Consider the following 5,641-nt stretch of genomic DNA (forward strand, 5'->3'; position numbering starts at 1 on the left):
AGCCGGGCGGGGGCGGGGAGGTCTTGGTCTGCTGCGGGCGCAGGAGGGCGAGCGGGAGAGGGGGAGCCGTCGGGTCTCCTGGAAAGAAGCGAGGCGGCGGCTGAGGGTGATGCAGCCCCGTCCCCAGCAACAGGCGCTCCTCGAAGTGAGGCCACAAGTCGGGGCTCGGACAGGGCCTGGAAGCAGCGGCTCTGGCTCTTGGGAGCGGAGAAGGGGACTTCGAAAGCGGCCTGGAGGAGAAAAGCCCCGATGCAGCGAGAGCGGGGAGCGTGCTGCCTTGTCCAGGCCTCCTCGCTTTGTGCCGTCCGCTGCCGGGAGCAGGACACGGGAGCTCCTCGTTCGCATGCTTTCCCGGGTGATCGGTGAGGGTTAGGGTTAGGGTTAGGGTCCCTCAGTCCCTCGCTTTGCTGCCTCCTCCCCCCCCCACCCCCCAAAGCTTGGAGGTTCCCCGGCAAGGGGGAGGGGAAAAAATTGAAAGTTACACTTTCGTGCGTCCCTCCCGGCGTGACGCTGCGCGCTGACGTCACGGGGCTGTAATGGTGGTGTGCCTCGATATTTTTTTCATCAAACAAGTGTGTCTTTGCCCAAAAAAGGTTGGGAAACACTGACCTAGATCACTGTAGGCTTCTGAAGTCTACTTTGTACTCCAACATGCACTAGATGTCAATACATCAGAGCCCTTAGGGGGTCAAGCAAAGGAGACGAGTGCTCTAGTGTGAAAGAAGGCTTGTCTCTGCCTGTGGAAACACAGATGGTATGTCTCTTCCAACTCTAAGCTAAGCCCAGTTTCTCTCACACACAGGTGAACAGCATCCACACAAAAATGGGAAAATCAGAGAAATAATAAGTGTTAGGATTAGCCTGTGTAAGCTGCATGGCATCTTTCCGTTATTCTGGGAATAGTATCTGATTGGTCTTTCCACTGCTTCTAAGCCAAGCAGGAGCGAAGCTAATATTAATAGACACTAAAATGCAAGCAGCTGTTTGGGTTTATTATGGGGGTGAGGAATCCAAACAAGAACAATAAGCAGGTTTTTTTTATTTAAAAAAAGAAGTGCACTGCTTTTCAAATTTCACAGAACTCTTCCTCAGGTTCAACATTAAAAGAAAGAAATGGTGGGGGGGGGGGAGAGAAATATATTGTTGTTAGAAGTCATGGGAGAAGACACTTGCAATCTGTTACAGAAATGATGGTGATTCAGCCAGCTCTTTTCAGATTACCGTAGTTTAGTTTGTACCCTATGAAAAAGATCAAAGCATTCGTTACATTTCTATCCCACCCTTCTTGCAAGGAGTCTGTAAGGACATAACTGCATATTATCTGTTGTCTTTACTGCAGTCTGAGGTAGGTCATACTGAATGCTATCAATTGGCACAATTGATCATAGTGTGGTGCTGATAACACCAAGGTTGCAGGTTAAATTCCCGTATGGGACAGCTGCATATTCCTGCATTGCGGGATCCCTTCCAACTCTATGATTCTATAAGATCATCCAATGTGCCTAGTCCTTGTTCAATACAATTATCTACTGGACCACACAGGCTCTTATTGGTTTTATTAATTAAATATTTTACACATACGGAAGGTGGTAGCTTCAAAAACACTTATTTGTGGGATTCTTTTTAATAGTATTGAGCTATTTTCCTTGAACGTGTAAAATGGGTGAGGGGACAAGACTGTAAGAATCCCCAACACATACATCTTTTTTGGCTATTCTCCTTTGACATTTCAGCTGAAACACTGCTTGTGCCCCGGAATGATGTTCTCTCTCCTAGATTTCACTGGGAGGATACTGTATCACTCTCACCAATACAAAAAAATATTTCTTTCTTGTAACGTTAACAATGGGCTCTGCTGCAATATTTTCCTTGTATCAGTCTCAACAATTTGAAAGAGCCTTGACAGACTTTCAAGCTGTCTGCTGCAGTGTGTTTTTGTACATTATGCTAGCTGTAACAGATATTGCTAAAACAATCATTGATGGTGGGTGCAAATCTAGATTTTTGCTGTACTTTGCTCTAGCCTTTGTTCCCTTGAGATTAGTGGCATGAGAAGAAAACTTGATGCCAAGTGTTCTAAGCCCAGCTGACTCACTGATCTGATGTGTGGCGGCTAATTGTTCATTATGTGTTTCTTACACTTTGAATATTTGCAGCTTTCCCAAAAGTCTGTGGGAGTGATATTAATGCGATGTATCTTTTCAATCTCATCACCTCACCCTTTCTTTACTAATGTATTGCTGAATTGCACACTGCTCAGCCTGAAAACCATTATTTGGAGAAGCAATTGAGAGATTCTGTTAATGCCTCTTGATTTAGTGAAGGAAAACAGCCAAATCAAAAATAAAATAGCAACAATATAATTGTAACAAAACCTCACGTGGCAGTTCACTGACAAAAACACATCTATTCCTTCTAAGAATACAGATGGGATGCATTTGAGAGTCCGGCAATCCACTGACTAAAGGGTAAAGATAGTAGACAATTTTCAGATCTTGTCAGCTTCTTTTGCAAAAGCTGATTCTACCCAGGCCACCTGATGAAACTAAGATTTCCAGTGATTCTGTAGCAGTGTCCTTACACACACACAAACTCTCCTTGCAACTTCATGCTGTCTTATATTTAATGTCTATTTAAATATCTATATATCCAAATATTTATCTGTATGGCTCAAGCACACAAGGAAAGCATCTGAGGGGCAATTCATTGTTATTGAAATGGAAAATCCCTCCCACCCACACAAGAAGACATTGCCATACTATCATGTTCCCCAGGGCATCAAAACTGTATCAAATTGCTCTCATGTGGGAGACTGAGAAGTTGCCAAAGGGGGTTTGACTAGATGACTCCTGGGATCAAACTCAACTGTAGAATTCTATTATTTGAAAAAAGTCCCTCTCTGATGTTGTAACTTGTTTTTCATTTAAGGTGTCATCTTGGCTGAATCCTGGAAGACCTGCACCCTGCCTTGAAGGCCTTTCCCCACCTGGCCTGGGAGAACAGGGCCCTGACTGACTCCAGCTACAAAAGCTGAGGCTGCTGAACAGAATCTTGGGCTGCTGCAGTATTGCTGCTGTTGATGCTAATGTTATTATTAGTATGGTCTTTTACATTGGATCGTATGAAATAAGTGGAAATTGTGTACTTTTTCATTTTCATTTATTGGTTATGACTACTTTTGTTATGTTTGTAGCTATGTAACAACACATATCTCTGCCGTCTTGGTCTCTACAGTCACAGCAGGCGCTGTAGCCATCCAAAGGTTAGATTTCATGTCCTAAAGCACACTCCTCTACTGTCTCCTGTGACAGACGGATGGCAACCAATTTTTTTTTTTTAATATAGCCAGACAGAGAATGATGACAGGTGGGCATCCTGTCCCCCCACCCCACCCCAGCATAAATTCTGGCTATGCCTCTGCCCCAATGCAAGTGTGCACAGCACTTTGTGACTTATATTCTTGGCCAAGCGTCCTTTATCGGCAGAGGCAGCTCAGTCAGTAGAGCATGAGACTCTTAAAACAGGGCGGTGGGTTCGAGCCCCAGTCAGGCAAACACATTTCCTGCACTCTGGGGGGGGGGGGGTTGGACTAGATGACCCTCAGACCCCCTCCCATCTCTACCCTTCTACAATAGTTCCAAGCAACTTCCAAAACTTGGTGAAGGGAGAAGTCATTCCCAGAAGTTTGCTAGAAGCATTCAATTACCGTAACAGGCTGAGGATGCGGAGAGTCTCCAAATGGCAGGACCCCGTGATGATTTTTAAAAAGTGGTGTGGTGGTGGGGGGAAAGAAAATCCAAATAGAAAATTGGGGGCGGTGGCGGGTAGTTATTGGGTTGTTGTTTTTATTTCGCTTATATATTTTGTGGTTTTATATTTTGATTTTGTTCCAAGAGCTCCAGGTGTAGGGAGGTACAAAAATTCAACAAATAATAATAATCAGGGCTGGATTTAGGTTTGATGAGGCCCTAAGCTACTGAAGGTAATGGGGCCCTTTATATGTCCAGCTGTCCTTTGTCAACAACAATTGTTGCTGTTTTGTGTGTTGAATATATGCAATATGGTGATTTATGGATCTGATAGGTATCTAAAGCCATTTGCACACAACAAAATATTTATTTTATCAGAGTAATTGTTGAACTGAAATACAATTAAGAAGTATATTAATAGTGAAATAATTAACTTAAAATGATTTTTTTACTCATAACAAACTTCATAATGCAAACACATTGGCATTTGGCAACAACAAAAGTTCCTTTAGAAACACAATTTACAAAGACTCTAAAAACTTGTTATAACATGAAATAATAATAGGTATAAATATATAATGCAAACTACTAATAATTATAAATAGCAGAATGGAGGACCCTACATATAGAAATTAGAAAACCAGTTATATTTTAGGGAGCAGGCTAGCAGGCGAGGCCCATTACTTACATCATAGGAGCCTACACAACACTGTTGTTGTATGTAGGTTTTATTGTATTTGTTTTTTATCTTATATTTTGGAAATGTACATCCAGGTTGTTTTTTTCCTTTAAATTTTTTTGGGGGTCCCAAGAGAGTGGGGCCCTAAGCTATCGCTTGTTTAGCTTATACGTAGATCCGGCACTGAAATATCCACAGACACGACGCCAACTGGTGCCCTGAAGCACACCTGCCTGACCCCCCCTTCCTCCGCCTGACACTGTTGTTGTTGTTTAGTCGTTTAGTCAAGTCCAACTCTTCATGACCCCATGGACCAGAGCACGCCAGGCACTCCTGTCTTCCACCGCCTCCCGCAGTTTGGTCAAACTCATGTTGGTAGCTTCGAGAACACTATCCAATCTTCTCGTCCTCTGTCATCCCCTTCTCCTTGTGCCCTCCATCTTTCCCAACATCAGGGTCTTTTCCAGGGAGTCTTCTCTTCTCATGAAGTGGCCAAAGTCTTGGAGCCTCAGCTTCACCATCTGTCCTTCCAGTGAGCACTCAGGGCTGATTTCCTTAAGAATGGATCAGTTTGATCTTCTTGCAGTCCATGGGACTCTCATGGCAGTCTCCTCCAGCACCATAATTCAAAAGCATCAATTCTTCGGCGATCAGCCTTCTTTATGGTCCAGTTCTCACTTCCATCCATCACTACTGGGAAAACCATGGCTTTAACTATACGGACCTTTGTTGGCAAGGTGATGTCTCTGCTTTTTAAGATGTTGTCTAGGTTTGCCATTGCTTTTCTCCCAAGAAGCAGGCGTCTTTTAATTTCGTGGCTGCTGTCACTATTTGCAGTGATCATGGAGCCCAAGAAAGTAAAATCTCTCATTGCCTCCATTTCGGAGGGAAAGGGAAGCGGGAGGGGCGCGCGGAGAGTCCGTCCATGGCGGGTGTGGGGTAGGGTAGCGGGGCGCAAGAGCGCCGACTCTAACGGGTCACCAGGTCAGGAAATCTATCTCTCTCTCTCTCTCTCTCTCTCTCTCTCTGTCACTCAAACACAGAGCCCTCAGGCCGCAAACAAGAGCGCGGCGTGGTTGCTATGGCAACGCCGAACAAGAGCCGGAAGCCGCGAAGGGGTGGGCTTCCGGTCGGGCGCGCTGTCTCGCGCAAGAGAGGGGGGACCATAGAGAGCGTATTCGAGGCGTCCTAGAACGGGCGCGGAACAAGGGCG

This window comes from Podarcis melisellensis (genome assembly GCF_964234715.1).
Source record: "Podarcis melisellensis genome assembly, chromosome: 17".
Lineage (NCBI taxonomy): Eukaryota > Metazoa > Chordata > Lepidosauria > Squamata > Lacertidae > Podarcis > Podarcis melisellensis.